General features: G+C 38.1%; 1 protein-coding gene across 1 annotated transcript in view; it reads left to right on the forward strand.

The window, feature by feature from the left end:
- LOC127570428 (FH1/FH2 domain-containing protein 3-like) overlaps positions 1–23,589 on the forward strand; it is a 482,262-nt gene that overhangs the window by 364,456 nt on the left and 94,217 nt on the right.

Raw genomic sequence — 23,589 nt, forward strand, 5'->3', positions numbered from 1 at the left:
AAATAATAGAAAAAGGAAGATATTGACCAGAAATCTGAAAATGAAAATACGTTAAAATTGTGCCACAGGAGGGTTCCACACCAGTTGTCGTGATGTGGAGATCGGTACTCTACCGCATACTGTATTGAGCATAGTGGGGTGTCAGCACAAGGGAATTTGAAAATGAACCTTGCCTGAAATGGACTTCAGAAGCAAAGTCATGTGAAAAGTATGGCTTTGCTGCTTGTTCTTCCTGGTGTACTGGGAGCGTGTAAATGGAAGTTCTCAGTAGGAACCACTGCTTCGGCTGATTGTGTTACTTTGGGAGTAATTGATCCTTGAGTGACAAAGGAGTTATGGGCCTGACCATCAGACATCCCTACCAGTCAGTGGTACATCATCCTATCCAGTTCTCTTTTGATGGCGCTAAATGATTTTCTTTCCACATCCTTATAGACAGTACATACTAGATTCAGGCTGAAGGGCCTGTATTGTGCTGTGTTCTATGTTCTATGATTCTAGCTACTGGATCTTTTTATATAGTCACATCATTTTTGGTATAGGTTCAACGTAGCTTCCCATATGTTTCATCAACAATTGTCTCACCATGTTCTTTTTCTTTCAAACATCTGTTTGATGCACGTGTACCCCCAGATCCATATTTTATTAACATCCTTTAGAACATCTAGAACCAGAGAGTCATATAGCATGGAAACAAGCCCATCAAGTACCATATGCACACACAGAGATACACGCACACAGAGAGAGACGCACACAGACACACAACAATATCAATTAACCTACTAACCCACACATCTGTGAGATATGGAAGGAAGCAGAAGCACCTGAAGAAAAACCATGCTGTCAACTCCACTTGGACGGCACCATAGGTCAGGATCGAACCCAGGTCACTGGAGATGTGAGGCAGTAGCTCTGCTAGCTGCACCATTGTGCTTCCTACTAAGTAAATATATTGTCCCATGTACTCTCTGCCAAAAAGCATCATTTACACTTGCATAAATTTAGCCTAGAATTTCTTGGCTGGAACCTTTAAGAAATCTCAGTCAAACTAGGAGCGGATGCTATATTTGCTTTCTTTTGATTTATAAAAGGAAAAGTTTACCATTATTCAATGTCTGATCCAGTCTCCCCAATACCACTTCTGGAAATCCAATGTGTGGACCTTCAGGGGCAATAAGCCAAAGTTGGCCTGCACGGACCCATTGGCTATTGCCCTCTCTTTAAGCCCTTATACCTCCATTTCTTTTGCTTGAATTTACTTTTGGGGATTGCTGATTACTTTTGAAAGCACACCAGAATGATTAGAAGGATGGAAGGACAATGTCAGAGAACATGGAACATATTGTGTTAATTCATAAGTTGCCATGGAAGCCTTATTTGTGTATGTAGTTATTGCTTCACAACGCTTGTCACGACAGACTTCTTCTTTAACAAACCTTGAATTGGGCAAATAGCAATTAAATTTGTACAATTATATGATCACAATCAATCATTGATAATTGTACAGTAAACCACAGGGTATTAACTTCTTCACTTGGATGAAAAAGAATACAAAATATATCTTTTGGTGGAATGCATAAAGCAAGTACCTCACAGAGGCTTTTGCAATATTGCTTTTTTTTTCTTTTCCTTGCCTGCCTTATTAGTAATCTGCCGATAGTAAGCAGCAGTGGTAAAACTTTGTGCACAGACCTAATAGTGGAACCCAGCTGCCTATCCACCTGCTTTTCAACTTGCCATCAGTTTAGGTGCCTCCCAGTAATGTTCATAAAAGAAAGTCAGACAATAAAGATCTTGTTTGCAGCTGAAACATTTTTAAAAGGGCTGTGCAGAAGTGTGAGTGTAACTAGATAGTTGAGTCTGGTTAATTCAACCATCTCGGATTTGTATGCATGTGTCTTGCATTCATATTTGCTTGAGTGGACCTAGTACATCATGACATGTGCAATAGTGGCGGTTCAACATTTCAGAATCAGGTTTATTATCACTGACATATGTCATGAAATTTGTTGCTTTGTGGCAGTGGTACAGTGCAAGACATAAAGACATAAAAATTACTATGTTACAAAAATAAATAAATAGTGCAAAAGGGGAATAACGAGGTAGTGTTTATGGACCATTTAGAAATCTGATAGCAGAGGGGAAGAAGCTGTTCTTGAAACATTGAGTGTGGGTCTTCAGGCTCCTGTACCACCTCCCTGATGGTAGTAATGTGAAGAGGGCATGTCCTGGGTGGTGAGGGTCCTTAATGATGGACGCTGCCTTCTTGAGGCACCTGCACAAGTAGTGCTCTCATTCAAGCAAACCTAACGAACATTCGCACAGATTATTTTACGCACTCTGTTCTCTAGCTTGTATCTATTTTCAATTCAATGGTAGAAACCTGCACAGCTGGTTATATTTTTAACTGGATTTTTATCAGTAAAGCAGCAGTATGATTTGGAGTCATGCTGCTATCAGGCTGCAAGGTACTGTAGACTACCAGCCCCCCCAACTCGCCCACACACTCAGATTTTATTTTGCAAAAGACAGTTGCTGCTTACAAATGGCAAAGTCCACACTGGTATGTTTGTAAATTCATAGATACTAGAGGTCTGTGCTGCTGAAGCCTTGGACTCAGCCAGACCAGCACATTTTGGATTAGATCCTCCTTTTGTTCTCTCTGTTGTGTCATCTGGATTATTGAGCAGCTGCCCCATGGGAAATGGCCCTGGATAATGTGCTTCCAATTATGATCTATCTTTTGGCACTTTGCTAGTGACCAAAAATAGTGGATTCATCAGGTTCCATTGGCCAAGCATATAATTGAACCCAGTCTATCAGAATTAAGTATCTCTCATACCCACTGCCTAGTTGCAAATGAGAAAATGTCAACATTTAGAAATGTGCATTTTCAAGACATAATTTTTATGATGAAAAATGTGAGGAGCATTTAAGTTTCTCTTGAGTTTGTTTAAAACTTATTGAATAAGTCCTTGCCCCAATGGCTCATTAAGATAAAATGTTGTCAAAATTATGAACACTTTATTTTCACCTCATTAACAATGCTCATGCCCCTCCTATTATTATTGCCAGTCTTCCACATCCTAACCTGGCATGTTTTCAAAGTTGGCCAAACTAGATCATGAGTCATTCAACACAGCTGTCTAAACCCAATATTTTCTTGCTCCTTTTTTCATTTTTTTTAAAAAGGCTGTACTTAATTTTCCAAACAACGTCTACACAATAGTCCACTTCCCTTCAAATTTTGTATGACAGAGCTACCAATGGAGGAATAAGTGAAAGATTCATCTGTGCAGAGGCTTGGTGGGAGGAATAGCAGACCTCTTGGTGGAAAGTTGGTGCGGCTTGATCCATGGTACATCAAAGTCACTGTATTGTATTTTAATGGATATTCCCCGCTATTTTTCCATTGGGGTAGAATGCAAATTTGTTGCATTTCCTTCATGGGAGAGTTTAAAAATACAGGTACCAACATGTAATTAACTTGGCAGAGAGATGATGATTTCATGGTGTAATTTTCAACTGGCTTTTCCTTTTCTGACATCTCTGCAATGAGAAGAATAGTGAATTGTGCTGGCTCAGTCTGAGCAGAGCACAAACTGAGTACTGCACTCTCTATTGGCAGTGATTTACTGGTTCAGTTGAGATGCCTCACTCCTGCTTGCGTGAACTTGGATTATCAATCTGCTTGTTCAGTAATAATAAATAAAAACAGAAAATGCTGGAAACATTCAGTTGTCAGCTAGTCTAAGTGGAAAGAGAAACATGGTTAATGGTCCAAGACTCTTCATCAGAAGTTCTAAGTTCTGAGGAGTGTCTATACTCAAAATGTTAACTGTTTCTCATTCCCCAGATACTGTCTGACCTACTGAATATTTCTAGCATTTTCTATTTTTATTTCAGGTTTGCAGCATCAGCAGTTCTTTTGACTTTTGATCCATCAGTTTCAGTCTGGCTTGTTTTGATTTGAGGATATTGCAGGCTCCTTTTCTGAAAGCTAATGCCATTCTCCTCATCTTGTATTCTATTTGCAATGGTGGAATGTTCTTAAAATGAAATGACTTTTGTTGAAATTATCACTAAAAATGTCCATGGTCATAGCAAAAACAGGAATAATTAGAAAAATTCACACCAGGTAATTCAGTACTGGATATTATTGTACTGACTCCTCTGACAGCTCCTTTAGTAATTTCACATTTTTTCCTTCACCTTCCCCACCCAAGTCCCACTGGACCAAAGAAATCCAGGGAATCCCAAGTTTAGCTAACATTGGGAAAGGGAAGTCATCAGAGATCCCATATTTATCCAGTGATCGCTTTGCAGATGTGTTCGCATGATGGGGATTCACTGAAGATTGACTCTTGACTCTCAGAACTGAATAGTCTTTTAATTATTCTCAGCCTGCACAAGGACACAAGCTAGAGAGACACCACTCAGATGCACAATACTCAGATGAGGCAAGAGAGCACTTCTAGCTGGAATAACCCAGGAGAGGTATGCTCTGAAGGAGATTCCAGATGAAAAGATTAAAAAAAAACCCCTAGACAAACTAGCAGACAGACTTGTATTTACCTCAGAAAGCAGCAAGAAATTTTAAATTATAATGTATCTACCAACATAACAAAAATAAATAATCTCAGCTAGCATAAACCTCATTTCATTTTTATTACAAACAAGTGATGGTCATCACACACAACCAGATTTTTTTAAGAAAGTATTGAAATCTGTGAATGTAAAAGACCACAGCTTCCTCACCATGACAAACTTGATGCTTTGATCGAAAGTACTCAGAAGATATTAAAAATTGTAACAAGCAAGGTAAATGGCAAGACTGTAATGTAATCTTGATCTCAGAAAGCTGTCAAATATTCACCATGCATGTTATGTTAGATCATATGATTTTCTCAGTTGGAATTGTCTTGTTCCATGTGATTTATTATTCATAACACTAGGTATCGAAATGGCTGAAGAAAGATTACATTTGCTTGACGTTAATTACGTAAGAATGATAATGTCTGTCAAACTTCCCTGTCATTGGACATTCTTTGCTGGAAGCTCTGTCTAATCTACCATTAGTCTTTTGCATTATTTACTGTTCTCAGACAAACTTGGTCATTTCATCTGAATTGCCTGTGTTCCTTTCATAATCATTGTTGTGTGAGGACCTAAGAGACTGCAGCTGTTGGAATGTGGGGCAAAAAATAAACTGCTGGAGGAACTTGTCAGATTGAGCAGCATCTGTGGAGGCAATGGACATTTGGGGTCAAGATCCTGCATCAGAATACTGATGTAGGGTCGTGATCTGAAACATGTTTTTTGTGTGTGTGTGTGTGTGTGTGTGTGTGTGTGTGTGTGTGGCTTTCATTCTGTCTCATTAATCTTTGCTCATTCATTCTCACCTGTTCCTTTGCATCATTTTCCTTCATCACATTGCACAACCAGAGACGAGGAATGCGAGGAGGAAGACACTGAAGAAGAGCAGCCAGTTACTGAACCTAATACAGAGGATGAGGGGGAAGAAGACCCCCCTTGTCAGGGTCAGGAAAGGTATTAGGGTTACATTTGACGATCCATATTAGATTTAACCCTTGGAATGTAACATGTGTTTTGTAATCAATAATTATAACCACCTGGAGTATAGATGGATTCACTTTACAACTACTAAAACAGCATTTGGATGATATTTCTGACTATGATAGCCTTCTGTAATAACAAAGTATACAGATGTGAGGCTTTCTCATAGTGAAAGAACGTTAACTCTGGTATGAAGTAAACTAATATTGACAGTGTTTCAAATTACAAATCAAATAAGATTAATTATGAAGTAATGAAGATCATACTTTTAAAAAGTATGCATCTTCAAAGGATTGCTTAATGTTTGGAGTTAAATTTAATTCAATTTTCAAATATTCTTTTATTTTGGTCCTACTCCAATCTTCCCATGTTCCCTGCCCTTTCATCCCTCTCTCCCACCAGTGAGTTGAAGCCAGACGCAGCAATCGAACAAGCAGAAAATAGCCCCCAGAGTACAAAATATGTAGCAAGCTTTATTCCCGTGCCTGAAGAGAGAGGATCTTCCAGCCAGTTCCAGACTTCTGAAACAAACAGCCCTTCAGCCACCTCTCCTCCTCAGTCACCCAGTTCTTCTGGTGGTTCCCAGCATTCTTTGCAGCTATCATCACTGCCATCTTCATCATCATCCATTGTCATTCCTCATTCACCAGTGGGTTTGCCAAACAGCCCTCAAGATTCATCAGCAAATATTAACCTAGCTGTCTCTCCCACGGTTGAGAAGTTGCCATATCTTCCTCATTCACCTTTCCATCTATTCTCATATGATCTGAGTGAAATTCCTTCAAGAGCCAAAGAAAAGGAAGCAGAAATGAAGCAAAACAGGTAGATTGGTGTTTTTGTGTAATTCTTCAAGATTATTGTTAACATTTTTAACTTAGATGTGTGGTTTTGAATTCTGCTGGTGAGTAATTAATTCCTTAGGGTTGTAGTTGTGTCCTTCTAACACAGTCTTAGTCTTGCTTATGTTTGCCTTCAAGTTTTGCTGGGCTTTTTCCTCTTTTGTTTCAGCAGCTCACCATATATGTAGACCTTCTCACAGCTTCTGAAGTTAAAGCCATTTTCTAGAATCCTAGGAATTCTTAAAATGAACTTGGCTTTGAAGATTGTCAAAAGTTTCTGCTTTGACAGACTTCTTAACAGCCTAAACCTGTGCATCCCTGTAATTCAGTAAGTGGAATAAATAATGTCAGACACAACAAGTGGGGGGGGGGGGTCTTTTGTTTGGACACTCAAGTCAAGTTCAAAAGGAAAAGTGAAATGACTATGTTGCTGAACTATAATATCTCTTGAAAACTGCAAAGTACAGTCTTTTGGTTTGCAGTGTCCTTTGTAGCTGTTTATCATTCCATGTTGATTACTTATGTTGAATTATGTCATCAGCTAATAAAGGAAGAAATAGCATTATACAGTTATGTATGCCTTTATTATACTGAAAGGTCACGAGATGTTATCATGGGTTTTGTGATATTCGGGCAGGTGGAAGTTTTAAAGATTTAGGGAGTGTATTCCAGAACTTATCACCTGGGCATGTGAAGGTTATGAATATCAATGATGGAGCAAGCAAAGTTGGGGATGCTCAAGAGGCCAGAGGTGGAGGAATGGAGGGATATGGGAGGATTGTAGAATTTGGAGGTGATTATAGAAATAGGGATGTCAGAGGATGTGGATTGAAATAATGGAAAGATTTGAAAACAAAGAGATTTCTAATGTCAAGGCATTAAAAGCCATTGTAGATCAGTGAGCTTAGAGATGGAAGTTGGATGGAACTCAACAGGTCAGGTAGCATCCGTGGAGAAAAGCAGACAGTCAATGTTTTGGGTCAGGACCCTTCTTCAAGACTGAAGAAGGGTCCTGACCCAAACCAATGACTGCCTGCTTTTCTCCACAGATGCTGCCTGACCTGCTGAGTTCCTTCAGCGTCATCTTGTTTTTCCATCTTGATTCCAGCATCTGCAGTCCTTTGTTTCTCCAGGTGAATGGAACTGCCAGGACAGAGATGGCAGTCAGGAAACTGATGTCAGTGTTTGGATAAACTGGTTTACATTGAGTAGAATGAGGAAGACCATCCAGGAATGCATTGGAGTTGTCAAGTCTACTGGTACAAAAGACATGGATAGAGGTTTCAGCAGCAGATAAACTGAGAGAAGGTAGAAATAGGTGATGCATTGGAAGTGGAAAGGCATTTTTGGTGGTGTTGTCTATATGTGCTCTAAAGCTCATCACAAGCTCAAATGTAACACCTGTGTTGTGAAAAGCTTGTTTCAGCCTTGAACTATTGCTAGAGAGAGGGATGGAGTCAATGGCCTAGGAATAGTGACCGAATAGATCCAACAGTCTTGCCTCTTGTCAACTACCAGGTTTTCTGATACTTGGGAAACCTGTCAGAAGTGCTTAAAAATTAAAACTGTGGTTACATATGAGGCAAGAAGTCTCACCAAAATATTTCAGTGATAGCCTCACTTCTGAAGAACCAATGTTCCTTCCTCTTCACTCCACCCTGACCCCTAACTGTCAGCATTATGCTTCCTAGTTTTGATTTGTTAATACTGCTATTCCTCCTTGCCTGCCTATCCTTGAGGTTAAAATTACTCTTCTCCTACTAATTCTGTTTCTCAGATATTGCCCTGGACTTTTAACGATTTTGTCTCTCCACCAAGTACTTCCAGCATGTTCTCATTTTGTTTCAAATTTCTAGAGCTTCCTTTTTGATTTTGTATATTTAAACATTTGCGTTAGAATTTCTAACACTCCTTCAAAACCACTTGAATAAATATTTGAACTAACACAGCTCTCTATCACCTGTGTATTTGAGCTGTGTGGGATAACTAAAATGTTACTTTCTATCAGTGCACAGACGAGGCCTGTTGCTTGTTTTTTTATCTTTGCCTGTTTTGAAAGTTTATTACAAATTCAAAACCAGTCTCAGACAAAAAAGTCAATCATCACAATGTAAATGTGAACATTGTGCATTAAACTTTTCACTTGTGGCTCTTACCAGAGAGAGTATAACATTTCAGCTTTTGTAATGTAATTGGCGAGGCTGAGTAAAGGCTTTCTACGATCTCTGGTATTGTACTTGATTTGAAGAGAGGAACGAAAACAAAACAAGGAGTCATGGCTGCATATTTGGTCACATCTCTGTCCAAGTAGAGCTGTCTCTATGACTGTGAAAATCTGCCACAATGTTTTTCCTTTTTTAAGTAAATATTTAAGGTGCCTATGATGGAACGTTTTCCAGATGCATATTAACATTGTGCAGCTATGCCATGGTGTATAAATCCTGGGGCTTGATGCATTTGTATACATGGCCTGTGTCTTGACAGGCTCATCTATGTAGCCTGTATCAAATGGAAAGCTCAGTTTTGAAGGAAGCTTGTCCAGCCAAGTAGTATTAAAATTGCACTGTGTAAATGTCATTTGATGGGCTTAAGCTGTGTCTGATACTCATTATAAACTTCTGTTAAATGCAGTTTATCCATGCCAGTATCGATACCAGAGAAGGTCAAATACGCCACCAGATTATTTGTGAAGCTAGTGAATAAGCTGCAATCTTATTGAATCACCTTTAGTCAAATCAATGTAGCTCATCTTTGTCCAATCTGTATAAACCTTCAGCCAATCTGATATGCATCACATTGAAGTGGAAACATGCATTAACTATTTACTGAAACCAGTGAAAATGGTTAATGTGTCAGGCAATAAAGTAAGCTATCTCAACAATAATATTATCAATATAAATGAGAACCAGCCTTGGAGCATTCCAAACATTTTATTTGTGATGGCTGATAACAATTTGAGTCAGACAGTATGAAGTTAAAAATGGGTTATGTTCTCAATCCTTCTGACTATAGTGATCATTGTTGAAAACTGAACTTCAAAAACTCAATGTCATTATTATGTTGAAACCCTAGATTTTTGTCTCTATTACATGAGTGGTAATATAGAAAGTTATCACTAGTGTAAGAGACAAGTAATCATACACTTTAGATCCAAACATGTCTGCGACAGACATATGGCTTGCAACATGTTCAACTTATCTAATTGCCTTTCATATACATGTTGTACTGATGGAAGGATGGAGTCCTCTTTTGTAAGGCTGGTTTCTCAGTGAATTTTGAAAATAAGCTGTGCTGAAGCAAAAGTCAAATAATGATGACTTCAAAGCTAAGAAAGACCTTTGTGTTAAAAATTGGTACTCTGTTGCATGTACTAAACAAGTGGTATGATAAAGTATGCACTTTGAACTCTGCTTCTGAAGTTTTCTTCAACTCTAGTCAGTAGAACCAATATTCAGAGTTCAATGCAAAATTTTCTACATTGGATATTTAGCACAGAGAACAGAAGCGGAATTCTATCCCCATGGGACCATCTTAATTGCCTTCCTTCCTTTTCCCACAGTTCTATATTGTGGTACATTTCTGACTAATTTTCCACTGAAGTTATCTAAGTTACATTACCTTTCAACTTGACAAAATATTCCTAAGGTTGACCACTTGTTCAGGGAAATAACACATCCTTACATCCTGTCAGTATCTATCCTCCTGACACTTTATACTTATGCTCTTTATTCCACGATTTATACCCAAATCAGATATCCCTGATTGATCTTCCATATCCCTAAGCATTATCAATTTGACTCTTTGTATGAAAACGTTTATGCAGAGATCATGCTTATTATATTTCTAAGGAGGCCCAAAGCAATGTGAAACAAATTACTTCACAACTATACTATTCCCGAATTTATTCATTATTTTCTTGTTGAGATTTCTCTTGGCTTTATTCACTATCACTTTCTCTGTATTTCTATTTACAGTCAGTCAGAATCTTCCTACATGAGCAAATGCACTGACTCTTTTGAACCTTGTACATCCAGGTCTTCTAATAGGTGGGTCATTAAAGTAACTCTTTCAATGATAATTATAGCATGCTGCTATCAGTTGGAAGCTAAATTGTTTGTGGTGTAGCTCTGAATTTGTACATTTGTAGATGAAATGAGCATCTAGTTTTACATTTGTAGATGCATATGTCCATTATTACCGTATTACTTCTGTTTAAAATTAAACTTTGCTTAGTAGTGCATATGGGAAGAGTGAAGGAAATAATGAGAACAATAGGGAATGGGGAAGTAAGTGTCAAATTTACTTTAATAATGCCTCTGTATCATAGTTCTTGCCAGAGAGAGTGTATTGGAGTACAGAGGCTGATTATAATCAAAATTGATCAGGATTTGAGTGATGGAAGAGGATTAACTGGATGAAGAATTCCATTCAGTGGGCATGATCGCCTATCAACAATTTGGTACCTGTGCTGCAGTGTAGGATTCAAGAGAATTGGCCGGCCTTCTTTTACCACCATTTAGATTTCTAACCAGTTCATTCCCATCAGGCAATAAGTTGATCAGAAACAAAACTGCAGCACTAGCTGATGAAATGCACTTAAAATTGATTTCTGCCACTGCATTTAACTAGGTTTGCAGTGTTGACTTGTTAGCAGTTGTACTCTGGCAAAATTCAGTGCCCTCAAAAGAGGGAAGAAAATTTTCCCATATAAAGCTTAGCAGGAAATTCTTTGTTAATGTCTGAACCAGTAAACTGTTCCAAAAATTCAGTTGAGCCTTGTTCTTAATTGGGTAGAGAATGATTACGACCAAGTAATTGAATTTATTAGTTATCCTGCAAGCGTACTGATCAAGCAGCATGAAAGAGCCTGATAGCTGCTTATGAGTGCTGAAAAAATTGATGTGGATCTCACAGGCAATGTCAATGTTTAGGAACATAGGGAAATAGGAACAGGAGTAGGCTGCTCGTTCCTTTGAACCTGCTCCATCATTACAACTGATCCTCCATTTCAAGATTATATGCCTGCTCTCTCCCTATACCCTTGCTGCATTTGTGTCCAGAAATCTATTTGACTCCTTAAATTTATTCAGTGGCTTGTTTTCACAGGCTTGTGTGGTAGAAAATTCATTGGGTTTGCCATTTAAATAGTAATCTGCCTTTCTGTTGTTTCTGTTCAAGTATGTAAGTATGCAATTATCCACTTTATATTGCATTTGCCCTCTATTTGCCCATTCACATCGCCTTGAAGCCTCTTTGCATCCTTCTCACAGCTCACAATCCCACCCAGTTTTGTGTTGACAGCAAACATCGAAATATTACATTTGGTTTATTCATCCAGATTATTGATATATATTTTAAATAGCTTAAGCCCAACTATTGATCCCTGAACTACCCCAATAGTCACCACCTGCCACCTCAGAAGAGATGCATTTATTCCTATTCTCTGCTTCTTGTGTATCAACCAATTCAATGCATGCCCGTTAATGATTCCAAATCCCATGTGCCTTAATTTTGTGCATTATTATCTTAGGTAGGCATTCAGAAAATCCACATCCATGGTTTCTCCCATACCAATTTTACAAGTTTTGTCCTCAAGAAGAACTCCAATAGTTTATTCAAAGATGATTTCTCTTTAGTAAGTCTCTGTTGATTTTGTCTAATCCTGTTAATATTTTCTAATATCCCATTATCCATCCTTCATAATAGATGCCAACAATTCCCTACTACTGATGGCTAACTGGTCTGCAGTTCCTTGCTTTCTCTGTCCTTTTTTTTTAGTAGTGGGGTTACATTTGTCACTCTGCAATCTGCAGGAACTATTCCATAACCAATAGGATTTTGGACAAGAATGACCAATGCATCCATGAATTGCATGGCTAAGTTGAGGATTTATTAGTTTTAGGTCCCATTAATTTTTCTGGCACTATTTTTGTTTTATTAATGCTAATTTCCTTTTAAGTTTTTTCATAAAACTCTTGGCTAACTTTTCTGGGAAGGTACTTGTGTCCTTCTCCATGAAGAAAGAATCAAAGTATTTTTTTAATTGTTCTGCCATTCCTTTGTTCCCCATAATAAAATTTCCCATTTCTGACTTTAAAGGATCATTGTTTGTCTTTGCTAATCTTTTATTGTCCATCTCTAATTGCCCTTGAATGGAGGGAAATCCGGATTTATATGTGGGCTAGACTGGATGAAGGCAGCATATCTCCTACTCTCAAGGTCGTTAGTTGACCATGTAAAAACCAATCTTTTTTTTTCTAGTAATTTTGTGGTCACCCTAACTGAGTTTTTATTCACAATCTATTTTCCAACTACCGTGGTAGAACTCAAACTCTTGTCTCTGGTCAATAGTCCAAGTTTCTGGATGGTAATCCATTAAGTTAACCACAATGCCATCATGCCTTTCATTCACGCTGGGAAATAGTGACATTTTCCAAGTTAAACTTAAAATTTTATGACCAGAATTAAAAGTTTCATGTGTATATGTTACCAAAATCTTTACTAAACCCATTTAATAATGTAGGAGAAAAAAAGGTCACAGCAATTCGCTTGGTATTCAAATATAACACAAACGAATAACTCAAAACTTATTCAGCAATTTTAATCCCTACAGATAATGCAATATACATCATTTCAAGTCAACCTGGAATAAAATGGTTTCAGTTTTTATTTTAGAAAGCACACAATATTAAAATTTATCTGTGGAATACAGATTTGTCAATATTTCTGCTGACATGCAAAAGCAGTTTAAAAGCCTCAAAATCTTGAGTCTGCTAGAACAAAACTACTTTTAATACATATAAAACATTGAACTTAAAATATGTGATGTTCACAGTTGGTATTATTGATAATAAATGCAACTCCTTTGCAGTTATTCCAACTCTCCCTGATTTTCATTTTGGAGAATGACATTTCACCTTTCTTACTTGAAATGACAAATCCAAGAACAATTTGCATTTATTTCATGGCTTTAAAATAACAAAATATCCTAGGGTGCTTTGTAGGACTGTTACCAAACAAAACTTCAAAAAGCTAGGTCAAAGAGTTAAGTGTAAAGAAGCTGCTTAAAAGAAGAAAGAGAGAGAAATTCAGAAGGGTTCAGGGAGGCAGTTTCAGAAGTTGGATCCCTGCCAGCTGTAGACAGTTGCTAACGAGGGAGACAAAAATTGGAGGAGCACAGAGATCTTAGAGAATGGTGGAATAGGAGGAAGCTACCGTGGCAGGGAATAAATAAAGCCCAAGGGAAGCATTCAAACTTTTAGACCACTATCCTTGCTGTGATTGATGGGTTTGAAGATGCATGTTTTTAGTGACAGACTTGGAAAGCTACTTAGCTTACTTTCATGCAGATTAGGTTACAAATATTAGAGCAATGCAAACTAATGTTGATTTTTCAAAGTTTAAAAAAATTGCTACTTCTATTTGGACCAGTTATTTATGTTGAATGTACAGTCATGCCATTCAATTTAAAGTGGTAGGCATTGTGTTAAATTTGACAGTCATTTTCATGTGGGCTGGCTTTAAAGTAACAGAGAGACTGGAGACGCTGAAACTGTTATCCGTAAAGAAGTCAAAGAGAGATTTAATACAGGTGTCCAACATTATCAAGGCTCATGAGAAAGTGTTTCCTGTGACAGGAGAGTTGGTAGCCAAAGGACATAGATTTAAGTTGCTTGACAGAAGTACAGGGAGAGATTGGATTTTATTTGTATCTTGTGAGATTTTAAGTGGAAAGCACTCTCTGAAAAGTAATAGAAATAGCTTGGGTGACAACTTTTGAAAGGGTCAGGATGTATTTCTGTGTAGGAAATACTTGTAGAGTTACATGGGAGAGAGCAGAGGAGTGAGACTAATTGGATTGTTCTTTGAAAATCAGCACAGATGTGTCAGGTGATCTCCTTCAGTGCAAAAAGAGCAGACCTGACCTCAAACCACCCTACTTTCAACCAACCTAACTAGGCAGCATCGGAAACAGATATTCAAATTTCTGCCTTTACTTTTTCCCCATAGTTTGTTATCCAGTTAGAAATTCTACCAAAGGAAAGATGTTCGTCAATCCAACATCAATGATATTTCTGAATGCTGCTTCATGAGCATTGCAGGCAAGATGCCGTGTAAATCCCATTTGTTTTGCCATAAGTGGAATGGCTGCTGGATTCATTCACTTTTGTGGTGAACGGAAATGTACTTTCAATTAAAGTTATGTGCATATTTAAGCTAAATTTGAATGCATGATAACATTTGTGAAATCCTCATTAAAAGTGAGAACTTTGTGAGGTCTGCAGAGCAGGATTGTTGGGTTTCCCTGTGTAACGCCAAGCTGAAACCCACATTGTTGGTTTCAATGCCACGTTCCTTATTGATGCAAGTTCTTCTAGTGCTTGGTATTCAGCACAGCAGGTGTGATTTGTACTGCCAGTTCTTAAAGAGACATGTCTCAGTACAAGTAGCACCTTTCAGGAAAACCTCTGTCCTCACTCTGCCTACGCCTAAAGGTTGAAGGAAAATTAACTGATTTAATGACCTCCCGAATCCCACAGTGAGTATCAGCATATGAGATGAAGCAGAGATCAATAGCAACAGCCTGAAATTATTCTGAGACTGGAAAACTGAGAGTGGTTGTGGCCTTGACCTCCAGGGACAAATGATCACGGCTCATGTAAGACAATTTTTGATGTTGCAGGAGGTCACTCATATCTGAGGACAAAGAGTGCAGTTTACTGTTGACCCTTTAATTAGCAGAGTTTCCAGGGAAACAAGGTTTATTAAACTTGGTGGTTAATTGAGTAAGTAAGAAGTGATATTCTTCAGGCTAGTGATGTTGAATATATCTCTTCGGATGAATTTTGGTATTGTACACTACTTCTGATGTCCTTTGTGAGAGCTTTAAGCTGGAGAATGTGTCAGGAGAACAGAACCTCTCCACGAAATGCTACTGACAGGCAGTAAAGCAACCAGAATGTAGAACTTTGGATTAACTTAATTTTCAGCAGCCCAGCACTGCCTTTCTTGCAGCAACATGAACACATTTCTAGCAAACGTTATTTGGTGCATTGTTTGCTCAGGATTGCCTTGGTTACATACTGCAGAGAGCCTTACACACACCATTTGTGTGTTGGGGTGAATGAGCCCTTGTTCCAGTTTGGATCAGTTTAAGAACCATCTATATTTTCTGTTACAAGATAAAAACCAGGTAGCATCATTATTCATTCCCAATACTCTTTTCCAAGGCACTCCATTATAAAATAATGAGGACTAAAACCAGTGAAGTAGGTCAGCCTTGCTCTTATTGAAAACAGATAGCTTAGATCCAGCTCTTAGATTTGTATCTCTTTCATCCCTAAAACTGTCAAGAACACTGTTGATAATATGCCTGTTGGAATGATATATACCAAAGAAATCTAAGTACTTTTAATTAAGTTTCTTGTACCGTTCAACATCAGTTTGAAGTGTTTTAGCAAACAATTTGCTGTACCTCTGGGTATATTTCAGCAACATTTTGATGACAGAAGAGATGAACAATACAATAGCTTCAGATTCCACCATAGTATGAAATTCTAATTGGCCAAAACCTGCTGCTTGTGGTAAGCCACTAGCACATCAGCTGACATGGAAAAACAGTGAGTAATATCCATATCCTAAATGGCAAAATCCATGCATTCAAAGTAGTTGCAAAACCACAGCATGGCCTTTTCCAGCTATTAAAGATTTTAAATATTTCTAGATGTCCTTGACATTTGAGTTAGTAAATTTTAAAATAAAAATTTAAATCTCTCAGACACTTTATTACTTAAGTAATGGAAGGCAATAAAACCAGTTCAGTTGGGAGATAATTAATGGGCAAATTCAAGTCCCTTCTCTTGCTACTCCTTGCTATTTCTAGCTATGCTGGTAATTGTAGATGGTGTCTGGAGAGGTTTGTAACAGGAAACACATTTGCATTATGCAACTTGACAGGGAAGCCCAAAGGGGAGAGATACATAAACTTGGGCCCCAAGTGTTTTAGAGCCATTCTCTTGCCCTTCCTTAGTAGTAAATTAATCATAAGGAAAGACTGTAATACACTGTCTGACTTGTGAGAAAAACAATGAACAGCTGAGAATTACATAGTAGAGGAGTGACTACATGTGTCTCAGGAGAGTCTGTGAAAGGAGTTTTCAAATCAAATGATAGGTGACAGCAAAGCACCATCTTTTTATGAGTGTCAATTAGAGTGAAATAATGGCCATTATATTGTTAACAATGATTATACAGGTGCTGTGTGCACACAGTCATGTAAATTAGAACATATCGGTTGCAGGTCCAAAAATTAAATTCATGAACTCACTGAAAAGCTTACCTTATTATTGGAATGAGGACTTCAGATGTTAGTTTGTAATAATTTGCTTTTCTGTAGTCAGTTTGTGAATATAGTTTTTCTCATGGAGCTTAAGAAACTTAACAAGTTGGGGTACCTTCAAAATGACTGTTTCAATGGTTTTGGATAAATATAGATGAGGGAATATCGTTGTGATAAAACCCAAATATGTTGGGATTGTTGTTTCTAATAAATTTAGAACTAGATTTCCCAAGTGTCTGTTGAAATGTTCATAAATCCTGAATATACGTTCTGATGGCCAGTCTCCCTTTCTGCACCCTTCATAAACTGAATAGCATTTAGCACTTTTAACCAGATCATAACTCGCACAAGTTGCATGTCTCCTATCACTGTTGCTCACTGGCTTGCATTTACTTCTATTTCAGCAAGTCTTCAATTTAAAAACTCTCATCCTTAATGCCCCTTCTGGCCTTGTCGCTTAATCACCTCTGTAGTCTCTTCGAACCCTGTTGTCATCTAAGATCTTTGTGCTTTTCTAGTTTTGACCTCTTACACTTCCCAACTTTCCTTCATTGGATCATTACCTAGGCCGCAAACTCTGGATGTTCCTCCTTAACCATTTTCATCTTTCCCTACCTCTTTGATCAAGCTTTAATTAATTCTTCATGATATCATCATCTGTAGGGCGGGAGTCAAATGTTGTTAAACTCTGCTGTGAAGAATTTTGTATAGTTTTAAGACATAAAAAGGTACAAAGACTACAAGTCATTAATGGAAAGAAGAACAGGGTGAAAATCTATTGAAATTTGAGAAACTTTGGGAGCAAGGTAGTAATCCAGAGCATTAACTTCTACAAATATGAGCATCTAAAACTCTACCCATGTTATAATTCACACCATCTCCTTCCCTGCTTGCCCCATGTTCCAATGCTCATTGGATTCCTATTTATTAATGCTTTAATTTTAAAAGTTTCACCATTGTTTTCATATCCTTCCATAACCTTGCCCCTACCTACCTCTGTAATCTCCTCCAGCCCTCCAATCATTCAAAACATGTGAAATTCTGGCCTCTTGACCCTTCCTGTATTTAATGACTCCATTATTGATGCTTGTACCTGCAGCTGCCTAGAACCTAAGCTCTCTTCCCTATCCAGCAATATGACCAAGAATCTGGCTACCTGTTCCAATCATTTGTAATGTACGTGTTATCAAATTGTGTTTGGTAGTGCTCCTATGAAGCATCAGGGAAATTTTGCTACATTAGAAGTATTATCTGAAAAGTTTATTCAGGTTGGTGACATTGCCAAAAATATGGATTTGTTAAAAGTACTTGGGGGTCCCAAATAAATAATCAAAGGACAAGTCATTCTTTCTTTGTTTCAAGCTTGCTGTGGTCTTTAGATTAAACAAGGGTGTTTGGCTGTCACTCAAGATGCTGAATAGCATTTCCTTTTGATTTGCATGGTGTAAACTCAGACATATGCAAGGAATTATCAACAGTCCCAAAAGGTGGGATCATGCTGTTCCTCACACAAGAGGTTGTCTCCCCAAGTCAGGTGCAGAAGATCTTGTCAGCCATGGCATAAAACTAATAAAATAAAATGGATGAGCATTTAGTATGTTCCAGTTCAGTTTGTCAACTCCTTTTCTCAGAAAGGAAGTAACTTGAGGAAAAGTAATTACATGAAGTTTATTTTATAGGAAAAATGCCCAGAATTATGATTTTGGCTATATATTCCATCCATTACTGAGTAGCTTCATTTGAAAGATTAGTGTGTTGAAGGAGAAAACATATTCATAACACTGAATTTTTTTGGATCACACACACACATAAATATATATCTATACCGTATGTATATACATAAATTTGTGTTTCTGCATTGAATCACATGTCACAATTATCACTTTCTGTTTAAAACGTTTATATTATCACGGTCTTTGAGATAAAGCATTCTCAATTTTTTTTATTGCATACCCTCTTCCAGATTTGCTAGCTGCCTGAGAATCCCACTGTATAATCTCTTCATATTTAATTCCCAAAATGCTTGTTACTGTTTCACTTTTCATTTAATATTGTTGAACGATCCTTAAAACTGCCCCAGTTCTTTTCACCTTTCACTCATGAAAACATTATCGCCTTATCTTTTCAAGCACTGAATTAACAAGCTTATTTAGAACATGGTTTGTTATTCTGAGTTGTCTGGGAGTCTGTTGTGAAAAGCTTGATCTCTTTTTCAATGCACACACAAGCAAATCTAACACCTTCACCTGTGGAGTTGCCTGTGGTAATCATTTCACTTGAGGTAAATACCAACGGACCTACAGTATAATGAAAATTACACTTACTATCACATAATTTCTCTGCCAGAGATTTCTTGTGCACCTCTAGATGCACACATACCACAGTTTGGGAGTTCTTAATCTACGAACCCAACTTTGGAGTAAAGGTGAACTGTTTCCAAATTTGGGAACATGCTGTTAACTTTTACTTGTGATTTTCCCTTAGTATTATCTGGAAACCGAATCATGTAGTACCATGTTTTTGTGTGCTACCTGATTCAATTTCAATGAATAAAGGAAATAAAATCAGGGCTTTCATGTGAGCTGCTCAAAGTTCTCTGACCTCTGACATGTTGATGGATGGGGGATTCTGGACATGTGCACTGAGCTCCAATGGCATGCAAAACATATTTGGGCATCTTCAGTTCCTGCATGGGTGGCTCATACTGTCTGGAGGCCACTCTTGCAGGAACAGGCTTTCAGAGTGCCTGTTTAGCTTGTGTAACTGAAATAGCACTTGCTAGAACCTGACTTGGGTAGATCCTCAAGACTGATAACCACTAAAGTTTGTGTCCACCTTCACAACCAGCCACCAGTCACAGTCCTCGACTATCAACTTCCTCTTCCACCTGGCCCTACCAAGTCAAGCCCCCCTGACTATTGATCCCCCTTCCCCCAATCATTAAAGTTACCCACCCAACTACCAAGTCTTACCCTTCCTACTCCCCCTACCCAACAACAAAGTTTGCCCTCTACTGCCCCAACCCCTTAACTGCCAGTCTTACCTCCTGACTACTGATCCTACCCACCATCCATCCCTAACAGCTGACCCTCATCCTGATAGGTCTATCAGCCCTGGCCCTAACCTTACAATCTCTCTCCTGTCTGGCATCCTCCTGGACATGACCCTGATTTACCACTGGCTTCTTATGTGTACTGCATAATAGTGGCACATGTGAGAAAACCTTGTGTATAAATGCTGTTCAGTAAAACTCTAGTACTGAATTTCCCAGTGGCAAGCCCATGGTCAAAGTGTTCCTGGGGCTGCTGCCAACAATTCAACTAATCAGCTTTCAGAGGTGCTGACACATTTCTAGATATAAGCATTTACATTTTGTGTGTTTGATGTATGTGTCTTACTATTCATTTGCATTCATTCTATGTTGTCATGATCCTCATTTTTCTATTGATTTACTTCTCTATTATCTTTTGCATGTGATCACTGCCTGCTATTCAGAAAAAGTAAACACCAATTATCATAGTTCTTACAATGTTTGTTTTCATGGGCACACCATTTAACTAAATAAAGGATGCTTCTATGAAGTTCGTGAGATACTTGGGCCAGTCAACCCATTGCGAGCCAGGGACTTGGCTGAATAGGTAATACATAGGTCTACTGCCCTCTAGTGATTCCACAGTTTTCAATGTGAGATATGTATGGAGCAATCTGTTCTTTCCTGCTTTTAATCTTTGTGGATTATAATGTTGCTTTCAAAATAGAATTGCTTTTGTAATCGTATTGTCCTTATCCTTGTTGTTCCCTTAGCTACTATGACTCTTTTGCTCCTTCCGATTTAAGGAATTTTGTATGGCGGTACACTTTACTGCCACTTCATCAATGAGAGATTTATTTTTCTGAGGCAGAGTCAATATTTTAGACAGTAATTCTGGCCTCTGCTGTATTATTCTAATTATTTCCACTTCAACTATGTTGAGCATGGCTGGTGAGGAAAGGGTTAATAACACACTTTGCTGCAAGTCCAATTGTGACAGGATCTGGGGATGTAAATCACAATATTTTTGAAGTATACTACCTCTTCCTTTGTTGCATCTTTCTGCATGGTACCTGCTGAAATGATATATGACACCTCCCTGCATGTTCCTCCCATCCCACACTCCCTGCCATTCAAAAGATTGTTTGGATTGTTTTGTTGCATGGACAGTTATGTAAGTTCCTTGCATATCATAATTCATGTCAGGATCATGGTTATTAGAAAATGAAAACAATCTTTGCAAAGACACAACTGTTATGTGAAATGATCAATTTTTGGAGGCATAGGTTCAAATGCAGCACTTCTGACTATAAGGGTCCAATGTCAGTGGAATTTGGGATGGTTAATTAGCAGTAAGTAGGAACCCTACACTGAAACACCATGCAAATGATTGTGATGGGAAACAGAAGCGTTTTTCCAATGCTGTTGAGGTCCTGTTCTAGTTGAACCGTACAATGTATCCTTTCAATAATTTGTATCATAGTTGCACCAAAACCACATTTCAGTTACCCACTCCAAGCATCCTGTGGTGTTTTTAATCAGTGATTAGCTACTTACTCTCAAAGCAATAAAACCCACGTAGCCTTTTGGTGGGATGTGGGTGACATTGGCAAAGGCAGCATTTAAAGCCAATCCCTCAATGTTTTAAGAGGGTGGAGCAAAACAATCTCCTTCACCTCTTGCAGTGCACGTGGTGAAGGTCCTCCCACAATGCTATTCGGTAAAGTTTTCTAGGAGTTTGACGCTCCAACAACATTTCTTTCCAAGTCAGAATAGTGTGATACATGGGGTGGGATTTGGAAGTGTGAATTTCCCATGAGCCTGCTACCTTTGTTGTTTCCTGTTTTATAGGTTATGGGTTTGGGTGTTTCTGCAGTGCACCTTTTAGATAGTACGCTGAACCAAAGGAGAAGAGAAATGGGGTAAAAATCTAGCAGGCTGAATGGTGCCAAGCTTTGGGAGAATTGTTTGAGATGCACTTAATGAGGAAAGTGAAGTGTATTCCAACGTGACTTGCAGATGATGGAACAACGTGGGGCGGTGGGGGTTAGGGGGAATCACCTGCTGCAGAATAGCAGTTTTTTGCCACAATTTTTATGATTGGTCCAGTTAAGCTTCAGTGGTAACACCTTGGAATATTTATGACAGGAAATATAATGACAACAATGTCTTGAATATTCAAAGATAGGTGAATAGATTCACTCTTGATGGAAATGCTCACTGCCTGGCACTTGTAGAGCAAGGAAGTTCCTTGCCACTGAAAAGCCCAAGCTTGAATGTTGTTCAGGTTTGCTGTATGCAAGCACGGACTCTTTTATGCCAGTACGGAGTCATAAATGAAACTGTCTGCTGCGGAAACATAAGCAAACATTCCCACTTCTGAATTTTATCATGTAGGGAAGGTTATTGATGAAGCAGCTGAAGTTAGTTGGACCAAGGGCACAGTCTAAGGAATTGCTGCAATCACCCTGTTGCAGCTATGGAAATGGCAAAATGCTTCCTATTGAACTATGTTTGGAGAAAATCATTGGTTGTCATTTGTTGTCGAACAAAATAAGCTTGATAACTATGAAGGGGTCTGCTTGTTCACATCTCTTCTAACTGGAGAATGAGCCCTTGAGAACAACATATCTGGGAAATGCTAAATGATCGAAAGTTCTGAATTGAAAACTAAACATATTAAAGAAAGGCCCTTTGGCTTTTATGATGTACTGGAAGATTAGAAGTCTGCCAGGCTCAATTGGCTCTTTTGTATAATTGTGTTTGATCAATAGCTACTTTTCTTTTCATGATGAGTTTAAACTATTCCCCAAACACCACCTTCAGGTCAAAAGAAGGCTACTGTCCACTGTTGGTTGGATGAACATTCCAGTACTACTTGCATTCTTATGCTTTTGCATTTTGTTTCATCAAATGTACTTAATGATATAATTTAATATTAGCACAGGATGGAAAGCTGTCGTATTAGTTTACCATGAAGCTTTCATCTAACTTCAAAAACATGCAGAAATGGGACTTAACTAAATAGCTAGTAGAAAGATTATTACATTAGTTTAAAAAAAGAAACAATTGTTATGAAATAATTATTTCAGCACATGGTACTTAAGATCAAATGTGTTAACGTCTCTCACTTCTACTTCAGTCCAGACTTAAGTAACCTTGTTCTACCCAAGGTTCAGCAGAAGGAATGCAAGGAGCATAACGAACATTCCATTAGTTGTGGGAAAGATGAGACAATTGCTCATTGTTCATTTTATGATCAGATGATGCCTTGTTTTAGTTTAGTAGAGTGCTTAATGTAAAACATTTCTAAACATAGGTGTTAGGGATAATGCTATTTTAAGCAAATTTTAAATTTATTTGTGTTAATATTTTGCATGCAAAGATCCAAAGGGTTAAAGGGTACGTTAAACTGCCATTGAAGACTGTTGAGCTGAACTGAGATTTCCAATATGGTGCGTTCAGCTTTTGTGACCTTGTAGCAATATCTGACTCAAATTGTGCAATATCCCATTTATGGAGATATTGTGGTGTTTTCTTTTAGGTATTTGGATTCACAACACCTATCAATGGTGAAGCTGCCAGATTTAAAAGGTGTGATCCTGCAGTGGATGCCAAGCACCCTAATTATCATGCCCTGATGGCTGTTAGATGTTGAAGTTTCCAGTTGGTTCAGCAATTTGATCTCAACCTGCCTTAGCTTATTGAAATGTCACATTTTACTCTTGAAATGTTTTCTGGACAGCAATACCAAATAGCATTTTTTTTTCAATATTTTATTTGGTTTAACACACATTGGGAAT

This window comes from Pristis pectinata, chromosome 5, assembly GCF_009764475.1.
Source record: "Pristis pectinata isolate sPriPec2 chromosome 5, sPriPec2.1.pri, whole genome shotgun sequence".
Classification (NCBI taxonomy): Eukaryota; Metazoa; Chordata; class Chondrichthyes; order Rhinopristiformes; family Pristidae; genus Pristis; species Pristis pectinata.